Here is a 20,000-nt window from a genome sequence, read left to right on the forward strand (position 1 = left end):
ATATATATATATATATATATATATAGATAAAGTGTATATAAAGTGTACATATAGAAGTATATATATATATATATATATATATATATATATATTTAATCATTTATATGTATATATATAGGTAAAGTGTATATAAAGTGTATATATAGAAATATAAATATATATAAATTTATTCATTTATAGGTATATTATATGTATATACATATGTATATTTATATAAATACACACACACATATATATATATATGTATATATACATTTATTTATATATATATATACATACATACATACATACATATATATATATATATATATATATATATATATATATATATATATATATATATATGTGTGTGTGTGTGTGTGTGTGTGTGTGTGTTTGAAATAACTTTTCAGTGAGGAAAAAGAGAAATTCTCAATTGAAATTAACAATGTAGTGTTTTTCACATTGTAGAAAAATAAAATGATTTATCCACCAGAGGTGTAAACAATGCGTTAAAAAGCGTTGAACTAGTCTTGTTTTTTTTTTGATGCTTTGCCCATGGCACGGAAGTAGTAGCAACTGGGTCGCGTGTATCTCCATATTTATGAGCGTGCCAAAGTCGGACGGACACCCTCGCCTTTATGTTTCTTCCTCCAGGCACGCTTCCTTTTTTGAGGGTAGGAATTACTTTAACTTTACGTATATCTTGGAAATGTTTCAACTTTGCATATATCTTGGATGATAATTTTTTTACATAGTTTATATGTACAACAACGTAAGTTTTTATATAAATATTGAATTCAATTCGCTAACAAGCAAACAATCTGTAACAACTTGGAACCAAGGTCTAGTGCTTGGAACATACTTCTTTGTCGGCTTCAATTTGACTCGCATATTAGGAGGAAAAAAAAGTTTTATTTTCCTTCTCGGGTTGATTTTTAATTTGCTCGACTACCGAGACGACCTTAGCCTGGTCGTCGTGTTAAAAAAAAAAAAAAAAAAAAAGTCAAATCGTTTGAAGCAGCGAACGTAAGAACATCAAAACCTTATGATTATATTTTTAGTATCCTCTGAACTGCTGCGTGTTCCGCCAATTTCAAATTTGTATTGAATTTTGAATACATTTCCCATCTTGCGCCAAATAAGAGTGTAAGAAATTTCAGACTGGCATGTGCGCCTGAACAATCATGTAACGGAAATCCCTTAGATTCTTAACAATGAAGCTCAATGTTTAACCTTGTAGGGACCGAAGAAGAGTTGCTTCATTCATGTTGCCAGAAAGAGGGAGAGTGAGACAGAGGGAACAAAAAGATAAAAAACATATAAACAAGCTTGCATACCTCAAGGGCTTTTACATACGAGACAGACCCGGGTGTAAGGCCAAAAGGAGACTGCTAGTAAAGGAAAATGATATCATTAGTTTACGGGGATTTTTTCAACATCTTTAAGTTTTTAAGTGTATATTCTTCCACAAATTATATTATCTGTATATGTGTATGTACACACACACACACACACACACATATATATATATATATATATATATATATATATATATATATATATATATATATATATATATATTATATATATATATATATATATATATATATATATATTTATATATATATATATGTATATACACATATATATATATATGTATATATATATATATATATATACATTTATGTATGTATGTATGTATTTATATATTGATATTATAGCCACGGAAAGAAAAATGAAAAGACTTAATAGTCTTATTTTGCCTTCCGTCGCTATAATGCATTTTATTTATACTCATCACGTGTTAGCTTTCGTGATTTATATATATATATATATATATATATATATATATATATATATATATATATATATATGTATATATATACAGTATATATATATATATATATATATATATATATATATATATGTATATATATATATATTGTGTGTATGTATAAATATATATGTATATATATATATGTATATCTATATGTGTGTATGTATATATAAGTAAGAAATAGGGAAATTTTTCTCGTGAAGTTACCTTTCACAAAATATCATCCCACCCTCCATATAAAAGTCAAAACTGTTCCATTTTTCCATCACAATATTACAGTCATTAATTTTGGGTTTTGCGGAACAACTTACGCCAGGATATAAGTTATCCACAAGTGTTAATGGCTCCGGGTATTGAGGGCATCCGAAGGGATTGCCGTGGTTTCTGAACGCTAATTGCGGGGTATTTCAAGGATGGGCAGGGTTGTCCAGAGTGGCGGCAACACGACGGAGAACACATACTCCTGAACGAAACCAAATGGGAAATGGGAGGAGCAGGAGGTGGTGGATGAGCAGGCGAAGGAGGGGGTGGGGGGGGTGGGGGGGAGGTGTGTTTAGGAGGAGAGGAGGATGCCATCATCGTCATTAGTATTCAGGAAAGGCGCTGCTCCATATAACAGATGCGTCTGACGCTTGCGAAGTTAGCTCCGCGCATTCCATCACTTGCTCACTAGGGGATCTGTAAAAAAAAAAAGTAAAACGTGCGTATACACGCACTTACATTTTATCCCCATACTTGACACTACTGTATAAGGTGGGGGGAAAATACTTGAGCTTTTGAAGATATGAAATGTTTTGAAAGGATAAATGTCATTGCATTTCGTATATTGTGTTGATCAAAAACTGTGTATGTCCAGTAAACTAATAACAAAAACTCAAATTAAAAGCAGAAATAACACCTATGTTGGCGTTTCTGTACACAGTTTGCCATTGGAAGTATATATCTTTCAAGAACATCATCTATTAAGGTTTTGCCGAGCAATGATAATGATAATGGGTAGAGCTGACAACTTTCAACCTCACCAAATTCAGTCTCTATTAAAGTACTAATAAGCATGCATAAGATAATGATGATTTATTATGCATTTAAAAGTTTTCTTGGGTAAATAGTATAATTGAATGCAAATATGGTATTTACAATTCACTTAATATAATGAGAAGCAATCTCTCTCTCTCTCTCTCTCTCTCTCTCTCTCTCTCTCTCTCTCTCTCTCTCTCTCTCTTCTTACCTCATTCCCCAGCCCTCCCTCGCATCATCTTATCAATTCCTTACACACCCACCTTCCCTGTAACCACCCTACCCAGAACTCATCTTCAGAGTAGAATGGACCAGTTAAGCCGAAAGGATCTGAACAAGACGACACGGGCATTTTTTTTTTTTTTCTTAAATCCTTTTTTGTCCCGACAGACAGACCGGACGCTCGAACATCCTCCGGGAAGATGATGTTGGAATATGTTGCATCCTAACTCGGTTGCCAGAGGGACAGGAGGAGATGAGACTCACGTGGCCCAGATCCAAGAATGGCGAATAAGCAAAGGCCATTCAAGTAGAAAATTACGTGTCTCTTTGTCAATTCTTTTGCTGGATCTTGGTGCCTATTGACCATAGATTGCATCCGCCAATCCGTTGAAGTGAACTGAATTGCAAAGAGTGGGCTAAATCTTTCTTTCCCAGAAACATGTCTGTTGCAAACATTTTCTATCTTCATATTTTTTTCACCTTGTTATAATAGAACAGCAATTATATTCCTGATTTTAATAGAGCCTTTGTGCACCGTAGAAATGAAAGATACTTAAAATTATACGATGATTATTATTAATATCTGTCGATTTGGCACGTAAATACAGAAGTGTACGATGTAGCATTCTTTTCATGATCAAAGTATATAAACTGAATTTTATATTTTATCCTCATTGGTAAAGATTGCTTTATCCTAAGGTAGAAATGTGTTTTTAGATAAATAATCTTATATGAAAGTTTTTTTTTTTAAGTATATTTATGTAAAACGTCCGGAAATGAACTTTCATGTTAATTAAAAAAAGCAAAAACTTAGAATAGGAAACCTTAAAATATATGATAAACATTTGCAAAATACTTAGGACCAAGTTTTTTTTTCTTTTTTTTTCTCCCTTTAATTCATTTGGTATCCAACATGTAAAGGCTTCCTGCCTTGAAATTTTAAAATATTATTTGTACAATGAAAGAGTTTTCCGAATTCAGTCTACATGCTAACTTACACCCATATATGTATTCTGTATCAAATTTTGTCTTTTTGTATGCTATTTCATTGCATAAATACCTTCATGTTTTTATAATTACACTGTATCGAAAAACTAAGAAAAACTATGAAGTAAAATATCTTATCTAATTACAAATTTATGTGGAAATTAAGAATTTATTCAGACCAGAATGCTTCATGTTGTAAAATGTTTCAACCAAGTTGATAGTTTGTCTGTTTGTCTTAGCAATTCTCAGTAGCTATTTCTTTGGAAGTGTCCCTCAATGATTAGCGTCACTCCACCTTTTCTCGCTTTATAAGGAAAGCGACTTTTACTCTTGTAAAGGTTTATGTGAAGGAACGTTATTTTTTTCTGTGCAAGATACTTTCATTTGCCTTGCAGTACATGAAGCTTCAATGAACTTTTTACAAGAGGGACATTATGATAATGTCTTGATGCGTTTCTTACTCGTATGTCGTCTTCGGAATATTAGTAGTCCTCTCTCTCTCTCTCTCTCTCTCTCTCTCTCTCTCTCTCTCTCTCTCTCTCTCTCTCTCTCTCTCTCGACGACTTAATGGACAGTTAATAAAGGTATTAGAAATTCTTAAAGGAATAACAAAATTTGTAAATTACAACAATCTGTTCACGCTTAGTACAAATCAGTCCAGATACGACACCACTGAATGTGGCAATTTATTTACATACAAAATTACAAATACTTGGAATAGACATCCAGTGGATGTAGAAAAGAATAACATGGTAAACGAGTTCAAGAATAAGTTAGACCAGATGATAAGAACACTCTAAAATGCTTAAACCAAAGAGCAAATGGAGTCTCCGCGCATGGACTAAGTTTATGAGACATCCAAAATCCTTGTAACACTCTCTCTCTCTCTCTCTCTCTCTCTCTCTCTCTCTCTCTCTCTCTCTCTCTCTCTCTCTCTCTCTCTCTCTCTCTCTCTCTCTCTACTGTATATATATATATATATATATATATATATATATATAATACATATATATATATATAATGTGTATATATATAATGATGATGATGATGATAATTTTTTATTTGATTTTGTAATTTCTGCTTTCATATGAAAATATTAAATATGTCAATGATGTTAAAAAGCCGTGAAATACAAGGGCATTGACATTAGTTTCAATTCTATGTTCTTTGTTTGAAATTGACTTACAAGAATAGAGAATAATGAAACAAGTAAAGAATTTATCGAAAATTAATGAAATTCAGAATTATTGATGCCGAACAGCCACATGTAAAGTTTTTTTTAGGCCGTATTATTGCATATATAACGCTTTCTGTGTTTGTGTCATTCGCTAACTACATGAAGGCACTAGGCACTAGGTTTAGAAATAATATAGAAAATCATGGGTGTGATATACTTTGTCTAGAACGGATAAAAGTTTCCATCATTATCCGTGCCAGATCTTTATATAATTGATTGCATAAGTAATTTTTTTTTTTGGTGTTCTTTTCAGATCCTCATAGTTTTAAAGAACTTTCAACGTGAGGGTTGAGTAGATCATAGAATATTATGTTAAAGTAAGAAATACTATAATTTCCAGTTCGCACGTTCCTAATAGATGCTTTAGCCCAGAGTCAATACGGATATCTGTATTTACTCTGGTCTAGCCCGTTTTGGCCAGACGAGGATCGAAAAGGGCTAAGACATTTTGCTGTGAGTAAATTTTCAACCTGTATTATGTACAGATACAAAAAACTGGAATATATATATATATATATATATATATATATATATATATATATATATATATATATATATATATATATATATATATATATATATATATTATAGATTATAGATTTATATTACAAAGCATTGATCCTCCTTCGAGAACATCCTGTCAGTAATGGAAAAGGTCTTTAGTGATTTGAGGTGTTACCCGAAAGCCAATACTCTTTCAGATCTGATGTTAATCAAGTTACATCTTCCTGTTCTCTCTACATATGACCCAACTGAGGCTATTCAGTCTGACTCGGATGAATATGATGTTGAAGCAATGTGTTAAAAAAAATAATCATGGATCCACCAGTCATTATATTATGTTTTCGGCACTGAATATTTTTGAATTATTCAATATTGTGGTGCTTAGGATCGTAACAGTATTTTTATGTATAGTATTGCGTTGTTGTGTAGTCAGTTTCTAGTCCAATGTGAAGTACCTCAGTAAAGTAAATTTCCTTTTTATTTAATAGATTTTTATAGCAACATAAAATTGACAGGACTCTCCATTTAAAATCATGGCATTTCGTTGACTGATTCTGGTGCTCTATTATATTTGTTTTTATTTAATACTCATTTGCCTAGGTTTGCAATATATTAATTATTTTTTATTGTGGTGCGCTTGAGTTGTTTTATTGTGGTGCTCTAAGTTTTTTTTTTTTTTTTTTTTTTTTTTTTGGACAACAGTATCAAAATACTCTTGAAATGAATGCATATTATTATAAATAATTGTGTCATTTTCATCAAGGGTCGAGCTCACTGAAATCAGCCACATTTTGACTAGTTTATTTCTTATTGGCTAGTAACTTTGTTAGGAAACTAATGTGGCTAGCTGGTACAAAAATATGGATTTTAAGGCATATATATATATATATATATATATATATATATATATATATATATATGTGTGTGTGTGTGTGTGCGTGTATTTTATGTATGTATATATATATATATATATATATATATATATATATATATATATATATATATGATTATTGTATATACAACCACACACACACACACACACACACACATACATATATATATATACACACATTATAATATCTATGTATATATATATGTGTATATATATGTGTGTGTGGTTGTATGTACAATAATCATATTATATATATATATATATATATATATATATATATATATATGATTATTGTATATTCAACCACACATATATATATTCATATATATATACATATACAGTATATATATATATATATATATATATATATATATATATATATATATATATACATACATACACACACACAAGAAAAAGAAGAGGAACGCTCAACATATTTAAAAGTGGTCGGGAAAGCATGTTTTTTTTTTCTTATTTACTTTTTGAAAATATCAATATCAGTCTGATAACAACTTTATAAAAATGACGAGAAAAAACCATTTTCCTAAGATTCAGTTTTGAAAGTAAGTTCACTTCATTTCACCATGAGTAGGTTTTGTAAATGTAATATCGATTTTATGAAAATAAGGAGATGCCTTATAAATGATGGCTTTAAATTAATTTGGAGAAAGATATGATCTTTATAGACTTAGAATTTTTCTCAAAGTCCCCTGTCACGGTGTTTTGAATTAGTTTGCAAAGTGTAACATTCAATTTGAAATATATAACATAAAGGCTTTATTTCACAGTGCTTATACCTTTTGTAGCTTATATCAGTCCTCTTACTAGAAAAATAGCAATATTTGGAAATTACTTAAGAAATGTTTACCCTTTCAATCTAATCTGTATTTAGAAAATTCCTAAACAACCTCTGCTTTCAAAATGAGTCGATATATGGAACTAGATTTAGAAAATGAAAAAGTTGAGAATGAGAAGAATAATATCATCAACAATAATGACAACCCAACTGAAAATAGCCTTCACGAAAGGAAGTGTAAAAAGTTCCAGCAATCTCGGTGTTAGTTATGGTTTAATAACTTTCTTGTTAATCCACAAAAAGAGTATTCATATATAGGTAAATGGAAAGGCATTTTGAAAAGTGGTGGAGATCCTAATTTTTATGAAATGAAAGCAACGGCCCATTACGTATTGTTCCTTGAGAAACCTGACAAATAAGATGAAATTGTACTGGGTCGCTTTTACTTGGCCATCATCTCATTTTGGTTTCTTTTCTTGATGTGTTTCTTGGCACACGCGCTGCCCACGTTAGAGTTTTTCGTATTTAAAGTTAAACAAACAGATTAATCTCGGGCTGCGTTAAAAGGGTGTTTCCACCAGATGTCTTTCTCTGTAGATTTCAAAATATTCCATTGTTGGGAAGACATTTATGTTCTTGTGCGTTGGAAAATTATTTTTTTAATGGATTGAATGTAGTTGCACTTCCTTTTATTTTTTAAAACGAAAGGAGAGCTTGGATAAATAACACATCTTGTTTTAAAATTCACGTGAAATCAAAATTTCGTTAGCTTGTAATGTTTTTGATGATAAACAAAACACGGCGTTGTTAAGAGAACAATATTACTGAATGTATTCTCCCAAGTCGTATGGAAGTAATACAGTGAATGTGACAATTAGTTAAGGAATAATTGTTGGCAGATAGGTATTTTATTTTTATTATGGATTCTGTTTATTTAACTCCTCTTTGTAATCTGAAGTAAAATGTAATCTTTTCCTACATTAACAATGTAGTAGCCTTGCTTTATACATAAACACAAGAAAAAAGGAAGAACAACAAAGGTATAGCTAAAGGTAAAGTAAGCAAAAAATAAATGTGAAATTAAACATTTTATTTAGCAGAAAGCGCAAAATTATATAATTAAACTCCGTATTTTTTTGCAATTTATTTCGATGACATAGAAGGCATTAAAAAGAGAGGTCATAATTTTTTTCTTGAGTACCCAAAAAAATACATGAGCAACGAATATAAATTTATTTTCCTCGCGGGAAGAAGAAAGTTCCGTTGATACTTCAAACAGAATACGAAGTGAATAAAAGCTTAATCCAATGACAATGTAAATCTTCCATGATCTAAAAATAGGAAACGTTTGGATTTAAATCAAGAGGATACATTGTGGAAAAGAAAAAACCATCAGTGTGTGACTTTGCAATACTTTGCATGCATTTTGCGATTGTTTTCATTGATTCAATGTAACGACTATTCTGCAACACTTTAATGTCAGTATGGCTTTAAAAGGCGAAACTCAAGAATATTAATTACTTTCGGTTGACTGGTGGAAGCCAGCTGCTAGTTTGACTACAACTAAATTGTTCAAGGTATGAAAACTTAAACGGTGAACATAGTGTATTTAAAGGTACCTCAGGTTGGTTGAAGCAAAGCTTTTAAGGAAAAATAATTGGTAATTTTTTTTTTTTTTTAGCATTTAATATCGTATACGTTTTCTTTTCTACCTAATTCTTTTCAAGAAATCGTGAGCTCTCGAATTGGATTTGTCTTTCGCTTTTGTTCCGGATGCACAAAAGACTCCTTGAGGCTTCATTTATTTAGGCCATTGCTTGGCTAAATGGTAATTCAATGCCAGTATACAAGGACCGGGCTATATCTGCATTGACAAGTCCGCCCCCTTTCAATACTTTCAGTTTGTTCTGTGGGTGTGTGGGTATGAGTGCAGGTGAGTGTGCCTAAGCATTTTTATTTCTCCGATGCAAGTATATTTATAGAGGGATTCGCTCGAGAACGGCTAACTATTCAGGGTAAGGCTATGAATAACATTTGCTTTTAATGAATATATAAGTATAAAGATTTTCGTTCCTCCATTTTTTCCTATTTATATTTCTTTCATGATTAACAACACCATCTTATAATATCCCAGTCTTTAATATAAATCCAATTTTTTTTTTTTTTGCTTTATTAGTTGATAATTGGTAGAATAGGTTACTAATGGGAGGACTTCCGTAAAATCTATCATCATAAGCAATTAGTTTATCGTGACGTTTTTGAAAAAGCGATACATTTAAAATTAATATAATTTTTCCTCTGATTCTGATACCAAACTGATAACTGCAGGATCTCCATTTGCTTGTAGATCAAAGTCATCGAAAGTGTATACAGGATCTCTGGCCTTACGGTGGGTGGAGATGGCGAACCAAGAATTCCAACCACAAAATCCAGAAGGGACTCAGCCCATGCGGTACGCCCATGGGGTGACCCGGGATCATCCGGCATTTTTATCTTTAGACGTTCTTTATTTTTCTTGTCTTGCTTCATAACACATTCCTTTGTCCTCCCATTTTTTCAGGTTATTTTAAATTATAAATAAAAAAACTGTAGGTCTAAAATTATATACAAGAGTTTGCGTATAACTTTATGTATACATAGACATATTTATAGAGAGAGAGAGAGAGAGAGAGAGAGAGAGAGAGAGAGAGAGAGAGAGAGAGAGAGAGAGAGAGAGAGAGAGAGAGATATTATTAATTTATCTGTTTCTATTTTAAGTAAGTAATGCTATATAAAATATCAAGTGTTCTCCAGTCCACCTGTAAACTAAAGAGTATATACGTGATTGTATTAAAAATAGAAAGAGAGGATAACCTGATAAACCCTTGACCTGCTGAGGGTAAGGTCATATTCAGTTATCTTTTGGTGCTATATGTAAATGTAAGGGCATGAAAGGTCGTGCATAATTCTAAGTGAAACGGTAGCTGTCTCACTGAGTAACAGGAAAAGGGGACTGTAGAAGACAGGATATTGTAAATGAGGAAGAACTGATACTTTTAAGGTGTGTACATAGAGGTATATCATATGATAGTGATATACTGTGGACCATTTATAGAACTCTCCTTAGCCAGTGAGAAGGTACCAGAACGATATATTTCTATGGAATTTCAACTGCCGTGTAATTAAATATGGTGCCAATAAGGACACAGTTACAGGAATCAGGTATCATTAACTTTTTTAGATTAATGTCGTTTCGGTAACCTTAAGCTAACTTTTTGCAAAATATGAAAACATGGTTTTTTATTTCACATAGATTCATCAATTTATCTTATATATCTTTTTTAATCATAGGAGGGTATCTGATGCAACTATGAGATTTATCGTAACGTTATAAAAAACATGGAATTTATTAAAAAAAAAAATCTTATCGCTAGAGTAGTTATTTTGATAATGCTATCCAGATGTGGAAATTTAATTTTATTATGCAGATTTTGAACGATCTTTTTGGTTATTGAATGAATATCATGTTAGTTTCAGAAGGAAGGTTTTCCATCTTATGCTTAGGGTACGACAAGATAATTTTACACAGTTTCATTTTATTCTACATAAAGATATGTTGTGAGATAAATGTTTTGGAGCACAAAGGAACAAGTCGCTCGTTAATCTAATTCTTGTGAACTAGTTGTAAAAATGCTCAGAAGACAGTGTACATGTATTTTGAATTCTATGAGATTACAGTTGTTAAGGGCAAATGGAAGTGACATTCCTTTTAATCCGATTCTAGGTGGTCAGACTACCATCAGCACGTCTCTTCCATATATTTTGTGCATAACATCTTATTTAACATTCAACCATCCATTAAGGAAGGAAGTTAGTTTTGTATGTGTGTGTGCGTCAGTGTGTGTGAAGCCCAATATTAATTATTTTATGTATGTCATAGTTTAGGTATGATACCAAAGGCATAACAGAAAATGAAAACTACTGAGGTTCATCGCATGTTAATTGAGCATTTATTGCTACTCACTATTAGCCAGTATACGTTAAAGAACAAGAGTAGAAGGATTTCGAAATAAATTGAATCTATATAATTTGTTTGATTAACCTTATTTAGTTGACGTATCGATAACCTTCAGTTTGTTAAGATTTGTATTTATAATGTCAACTGTATATGTAAAAGAAAGTAGAGTTGCCGTAAGATGGGAATAATAGTAAATAAAATAGAATGATAATAATTATACTGATGGTTTTAATAATTATGAATATATCTTATATGATGAAAAAAATCCAATTAATTGTAAGAGCGAAGGAAGTTTATTTTGAAAGTATTCCAAAGTCCGGGTCTAAATCCTGTTTCAAAGAGAAGGAAGGCAAACAAAATGAATGAATAGGAAATAATTAGAACGATCAATGCATAATATTGCAAGTTAGTCACGAATATACGAAAGGATGTCCAGTTACGACGTGACCTTGCCACACATCCTCAATTAACACACTCGTTTTAATTGCAAGAAGAATCCCCCTTTTTTTAGTACATAGAAATCAGCTATTTATAACAGGGGCTGGGGTAAAGGAAGCGAGGTCACGGAATATCTTTGAAAAGGGCTTATGGTCATGAATTCTTCTTTAGTTCCATTCCTGTCTCGTGAATATCTGAAGCAACCACACCGCTAGATCTCTCTGCCATCCGCAGCATCGAGCTCTGGAATCTTTTCAACGCCCTTCCCAACCACCCACCAGGATCCTACCCGCCTCATGTCGAAGCACACAAAATGCTTAAAGAATTCTTTAATCCTCGTGTCTCGTGCTTGGTTATCCCTTGCTGTTTGGTTTAACCGAAATGCTTTTATACTCATAAAAGGAGGTGCCATCTCTTCCACACACAGATAGTCATCATAATAACTCACATCGTATGAAACCCATGCAGACAATTTGAGCAAATACACACACAAGCATATATATATATATATATATATATATATATATATATATATGTATATATGTATATATGATATATATGCGTATGTGTATGTATATATATGCATATGTGTATGTGTATATATATATGTATATATATATATATATATATATATATATATATATATATATATATATATACATACACACATACATACATTCACACACAAGTAGTACTAGGTAAATACGCCCATAGTTTATTATACCCAAAAAATCCAGTGAACCACACTCTCAGTCATGTAAGACCAAATGCATGATTTATTAGAAGTTCTAAATTTAAAGCTTAATGTTTAGATTTCTTTAATATAATGCTAATTAGTAATTTGAGTCATGAAATGTTATCACTAGATAATTAGATAACTTGCTGATTTACTCACAGTAGATTAAATTCTATGAGAATCAGGATCCAGATCCCTGGATGCTGATCAAAATACAGTAACTTGTGAAACCTTGCTATTTCAAATAGATTTTCGGATATTCGGGTTTCCTCATGATGGTGGGAGAAAAGTTTTGTCCAAAGTTAACAAGACTAGAAAATTAAAGAAAACTCTGTAAAATATTCATTAAATGAAATACGAGCATAACAGCGTAGATCTAGACTGATACCACTATCTTCTTTAATAGAGTATAAAACGGTCATGATGTCTTATTTTTCAAGTAAGTAATTTTGTTTTTACTTCGGTTTAGTGCACTGAACCACCCTGCCAATTTCATTACAACCCCAAGTACCTCTGTGTCTATATCACCTGGTGAATTTTGTCCCAAGGATTTGGGTGGAGAAGGCGTTAGAGGGACCTCCGGGGCTGCAAGTGGGATTCGAACCGTTTAACATTCTGAACCCAAAGAGGTTCATTGTCGGCATTCGCTAGTTGTTGTTTCGATAATCTTTGATCGCCCTCCAGATAAAATGGATAAGAATAATGGTTTCCATTCCGTTCCACCTGATTGTTTTTTTTTTTTTCTTAATTTTGTACATTGTCCTGAGAATTGTTGGGATGGAATCGCAACGGATAGTCTCTCTCTCTCTCTCTCTCTCTCTCTCTCTCTCTCTCTCTCTCTCTCTCTCTCTCTCTCTCTCTCTCTCTCAATGAAAATTAATGACATGTGTGTCCTTGTATAAGGACACCTTCGAAAAGCTCAATGATGATCTAATAAAACTATGAAAGCAGCCAAGCATGAGGACGGAAAGATCTATTTCACCGAAAGTTTATGACAAATTACTAAAAAAAGGAAAAGTAAGAATATTTTCTGTGATGGGGATGAGTTCTCACTATCTTGTTTTGATGTAGAAATAGTATATATTCTGTTGTTTGCTCTTTTAAATCTTGATTTATTCTAGTGTGACCTAAGTTTTCTTGAAAGGCATATTGTAATCAAAGCAACCAAGCTAATGTTTTTTCTTCTTAAAAATATCATTTGAATATTTTGTTTTCTTGCAGTTCTTCTCAAAGTTCTTTGTTTTTATTTCTGTTATTGTTCTAATTTAGAGACACTTTTCCACCTATTTCCCTTTACTTCTTAGCCTCGTCTATCTGCTCTCATTGTCAAATTGCAATTATTTCTTGTAGTCTTTCTTTTTAAGCGTCGATCTTTAAGAGTAATGTGATTCGATTCCCGTAGGTTATTAAAGTTAGATTTACCCATGATTAATTTCCTATCCATTTTGCTGTTTCGCTTTCATCCAGTTCTCCATTGTTTCCAGAAAATCTAATTTGAATTGTACATATATTTATGTGTTACGTGTACAGTATTTAAACGTCAAAAAGTAATCAAAATGGCATAGTTGGAATTTTTTATATATTTTTATATATTTTGAATTTTATTTTTATGGCAAATACGTGAAAGAGCTTTGTAGGGCTTCAATATGAATAATTGTATTATATTTCCAGGCTTTTGTCTTTAGTTTTGTATCTAGGATAGGATAAATTTAATAGCAGATAAAATATCATGATTCCAAGTATTGTATTCATACTGCTCCTACCTTTTGTAAATGTGAATATATATATATATATATATATATATATATATATATATATATATATATATATATATATATATATATATATATATATACATGTATATATATATATGTATATATATATATGTATATATATATATATATATATATATATATATATATATATATGTATGTATGTATGTATGTACATATATAACTTTATGAAATTAGGCATATATTTGTGAAGGAAAGAGTGACCATTATTTTGGCCTCTTTTCTGCTGAGATTTAACAAAGTTTTTTTCCCTAATAACACTGAAAGGCAATCCTCTGCGTCAATTCATATTTAAAGAGCAATTATATATACTGTATACGTAAAGTATATATGCATACACAATTTATTGAATAATTCTTTGGTCTTGATAAAAATATTTGGCACTTGGCTTTTATGTTACTCTACATCTGAATTCAAATGAATTTATCTTATGACAGCACTTTCTTCACATGCCAGGTGATAAATCTATCCTGCTCATTCGGCAAGATTAAAATCGTGACTGACGTCAGGATTATGTTACTTCATTCAAAATTCATCTCTTTTTATATTGGTTTTTGTTCAAATAGTTTCTTTAGATGGCATGTTTTGTATCTATGCGTAAGAAGTAGTAAAAAAGATTGATAGTTAGCTTTTTCGATAATTTTTTTTTGTATTTTTTAAAAGTGTGTTCTAAAGTCTATTCATATGTTTTACTGAACTTTTATTAGATTTTAGCCAGAACAAAACCATTATTGTCTGTTGACGCCTTTCAATGTGGAAATCAATTTATTGAACTTTAATATCTTTTTTTTTCTTATATTAAAACCCGTGGCTGCCGATCGTTAGTTGAAATAAAATTTTTTATAATTGTCATTACTGTAGAAATGTTGCTTAAAATATAATGGCCAACTATTCTAATGAGAAAGCACTTGCCATGGAGTAATCGAACTTTTTATGTCGTGTGGAAAGAAATCTTATTAGTCAAGTTGACGATCCTCGAAAAATTATTTAAATAAGACATTCTATCGCGTAAAAATACGGTAGAAAATAATTAGAAAATAAATACGAATTTACATGATCAGTATGAGTGGGATAGAAAATATTTAATTAATTCGTTCAGTGTTGTATGAGGGCAAATATTTTATTTCCCTTTTAGAGTTTTGATTTTTTTTTTTTTTTTTTTTTGCTCGCAACAAATAAAGTTCCACACCCTGCCTTTTTCAATGTCACATCTTGGCATCTTAACCTTAAGGCTAACAAAATGAGCATATTCATAAGGATTAAATAGATTTAAATTCAGTGAAAGGGTGGGGCAACAAGTAATGAGTAACATTATGGGCGTTCCTGGGCACCATCGTAATTATTTAGATTTTTTTTTTCTATGAGAATATGGAGGGATTTTTAATGTTTAAGGAATTCCCAATTAAACGATGAAAGGATATTTGTAGTTTCTGTGTGAAAATGGCAAACGTGTATTTTTAATTCGTTCTAAAGATATTTTACCTTCAAAATCTTCAAAGCAGCTAACAATGATTTTCTTTGAATATGAAGAAAATTATATATATCATCCCCAACCAGTCGGGTCCCAAACGAAGGACAAATACAGTTAGAAATCTTTATATAGCCTTGCCAGTTGATAACCTTGTTGACTTTCCTCAACGGAGAGAGAGAGAGAGAGAGAGAGAGAGAGAGAGAGAGAGAGAGAGAGAGAGAGAGAGAGAGAGAGAGTGTCTTCCTTTGGTCGTAGGAAGAGGAATGTTTTTTTTAGTTTTGCTTTTTTAAAATCTTCTATCATTGGGCTGATCAATGATCAGGAGACATTCTCTTTTCACCACAGGTATAGTCTACTCTATTTTTTTTTTCTAACTTGCAAAATTTTTCATTACATGTCCTTATCTTGAAACTTCCTCCTGTATGACAATTTATATATGCGTTTTTTACAACGTAAAAGTGAATTTCAATTTAACCCCTCCACCCCCAGTCTCCCTTCCTGTTACACATCTTCATTTGCGACATACCTTGAAAGCCTCCCTCAGCCGGACATAGCAGCACGAGCACGAGTGACCCTCAAAGCAACATTTGATCCTTGAGAGAAACGTGATGAGCTGATGGTCACCACACCCTTCATAGGAATTGTTGTTTCTGTTCACTGTGCATTTTGATGTTAATGTTGTTGTTGACCTAGATGGTAGCGCATATTAATAACTAGAGGCGATGTCTCTGTAACCTTACTAGAAATGTTGCCAGACGACGTTAAATCAATTTCATTTATATCGGCTTTCCAGGTTTTTGTTATATTGTATTAATGCTGCTCTTTTTTTCTGATTACGATATTTTTCTGATTCTTTTGTTTTCATTCCAATTATGAATATTAATATTATCAATATTATATATATTCTATATATATATCAGTAATACCAGTAGTTATAATATTCAGAATTCTACAAATACCATATCGTTTAAACTGAATCCTTATGTACTAGGTTTCGTTTGTTTTTCGTGTCAATCCTACTGTCTACCGACTATATATTAAAATCTATTGCAGCACAAAAATCACAAATTTACACAAACATTACCATTGCAGTTGTTTAAGATTGCTCTGGAAGAAGCAGTATGACCTTCATTGAGGACTCAAAAAAAAAACCCAGTGGTCATCTTCACAGCGGCATTGTGAAGTTAAGTAGCATTGGAATTGCTCATAAAAAGTCATTCAACTTCTCTTAAAAGTATGAGTGCTTAAATATATTCAATAAGTTTCAAGAATTCCTTTTTAAATTCTTTATGTATGTATGTGTGTATATGTGTATTATAAATGCGTGTACGTATATATATATATATATATATATATATATATATATATATATATATATATATATATATATATATATATATATATATATACATACATGTATGTATGTATATGTATGTATGGATGTATATATGCATATACTGTATATGTATGTATATATATGTATGTATGCATGTATGAATTATACGTAGCATATAAATATACATGAATATATATATATATATATATATATATATATATATATATATATATATATATATATATATATATATATATATATATATACACACACACACAGTGCGTAAGTATATTCGTATATGTAAGCCCTATGTATGTATATACGTACATGATGCATGTATAAATTATACTCATGATTTTATATATATATATATATATATATATATATATATATATATATATATATATATATATACTGTATATATAATATGTATATATACACATATATATGTATATATATATATGTATATAAAGATATATGTATATGTATTAACATATGAAAGAGAGAGATATATAAGAAATAAGGCATATTTGTGATAACTTAAATATAATTATTTTGCAATATAACGAAAAGTATCTGTGGCTCACGAGATGGAAGAAAGCAAAAGCTGTGAAATACATAATCACGTTCTTCGTGATATAGACTCATATTACACCAAAGAAAAACTAGAATTATATTTTAAATCATGTTACCATTATTTTTGTAGCACCGAGTGTGTTTGCATCACTGCCATACAAGGCAATGCCAATATTTAGGAAGTAGGTCGAACTCGGCGCTCTTGATTCTATGTCAAGCCGATTCTCTCTCTCTCTCTCTCTCTCTCTCTCTCTCTCTCTCTCTCTCTCTCTCTCTCTCTCTCTCTCTCTCTCTGCTTAGTTGTGTGTTGTCTCGTTTTGGGTGTATATAATTTGAATACTTATTTATTGCATACTAGTTATTTTTTCAGTAAAAACAGTAGTTACTGATGGTGTCCCAATTATAGTACGTTAGAGTTTCCATTGTTAAACAAGACATTTTTTTAATCTGATTAGATTGAAAAATATGTTGGTAAATAATTACAGAAGTTTAGTTAGTTTATTGGCACATATCTGATTATTGTTATCAAACGGTTATTGAACTGTTCGACATTACGATGATATTGTAATGCTTTTTTTTTTGGTTTGAGAAATTCTGTACAATATTATTCACAATTACATCAGATGACTTCTTGATCCGAGGTTCCTTTTTTACCTATTAATAACCTGTATTCTAGTGTTTAGAAATAATTTAATTAATGAAAATAACAGCATCTGTACAAAGAATGCTTTATTCTTTCGTCAAAAGTATATCATCTTAAGGTTGCCTATCACCTATTCTTTTCCAATTGATATTTCATCATTGAAGATTGAAGACACCAATAAATTAATTAGAAATTAAATAGACTTTTTTAAGGCGACCTTGAATAAAGGTCTTTTTTTTTTTTTCTTCAAAATGTTAACATAAGGAAGAATCTTTTTACCGTCGGTTCAAAATTATGTATTTTTTATATAATGAAACTATGAAACTCATGAATAACCAGAACACAGCGAATTTCAATGAATAATTATTATTTAGGAAAGTACGAATGTCCTTTAAAAATAATAATTTAATGGAAAAGGCGTGAGCAACACTGGACAATATCAGGTCGCAAAATTTCCCACTGGGCTCACGATTTTTTTTTTTCTCCAAATACTTCCGTCCCTTTGTCAAGACGTTTCTTTGTTAGGAAAGCTAATACGGTATTACACGATACTAGGCAGGAAATGGAAAGCACTGTTAACCTTAACATTCAGGAGCAACACGTTCGATCTCATTCATGACGGGTTTCATGACTGCTGGTGATCTTGCTTGCGAATTCAAGGTTTCAGTAAATTTCCATATTCTCTCGTATTTTCTTTTATCTGGTAAATTTTCAATTGCACTATTTGTGATGATGAAACTCTGTATCTTAAAGTTTTTTAAAACTATGCTGCTTTAATGTTGAATAATTACTCTATAATTATTCAACATTCCATTTAATTGATAATTAGCATCATTGTGACGTGTCAGCGATTAATTTTTCAGCAGTACTTGCTTCAATTGAAAAAGATACGATTCCTGTTCAATGCAAAAGGAGGTCAGCCAATACTCATAAACCTGTTATGTTTTTGCGATGGAACAATAGAGGTTTTTAGCGAGTCAATTGTTATTATTATTATTATTATTATTATTATTATTATTATTATTATTAGGATGCTATACTAAGGGCTCTAACAGGGAAATGGAGAAAAGTATATAGGAAAAATGATAAAAGTAAAATATTTGAATATCAGTAACGTCATCAATATAGATCAGTCACATGAATAAAATGAAACGAGGCTTAGGTCAAAAACTGTTCAACTGAATATCATTTGTAAAAAGTTTGAACTTCAAGAAGATCCACCGATTCAAGTACCAGATGAGGAAGAGCGTTCTACAATCTGGACTCAGCTGGGATAAAACTTCTAGATTATTGTATAAGGTTGAGCTTGATAATGGTAAATATAAGACTGTTAGAAATAACTGCATATCTAGTAATACGTACAGGATGTAGTACTGTCTGGCCAGTTAAAGTTATTGGGGTCCTTTGACAGGCCAGGCAGTACTACATTGCATCATTCTCTCTGATTATGGTTCCATTTCCCTTTTGACTACATAAACACCGAATAGTCTGGCCTATTCTTTACATGTTCTCTTCTCTCCTCGTACACCTAACAAC

General features: G+C 31.1%; 1 protein-coding gene across 5 annotated transcripts in view; it reads left to right on the forward strand.

Annotated features, from left to right (window-relative positions):
• Window positions 1-20,000, forward strand: part of LOC137632043 (histone-lysine N-methyltransferase PRDM16-like) — a 285,040-nt gene that overhangs the window by 166,647 nt on the left and 98,393 nt on the right. The window contains exon 3 of one of the 5 annotated variants that reach the window (XR_011042007.1): window positions 3,227-3,820. The exons of the other annotated variants lie outside the window; for them this stretch is intronic. The gene's annotated coding sequence lies outside the window, so the exon portion shown is untranslated. Of the gene's footprint in view, window positions 1-3,226; window positions 3,821-20,000 lie in introns of those variants that run through there. 5 annotated transcript variants of the gene reach the window in all.

Source organism: Palaemon carinicauda, chromosome 40, assembly GCF_036898095.1.
Source record: "Palaemon carinicauda isolate YSFRI2023 chromosome 40, ASM3689809v2, whole genome shotgun sequence".
NCBI classification, from domain to species: domain Eukaryota; kingdom Metazoa; phylum Arthropoda; class Malacostraca; order Decapoda; family Palaemonidae; genus Palaemon; species Palaemon carinicauda.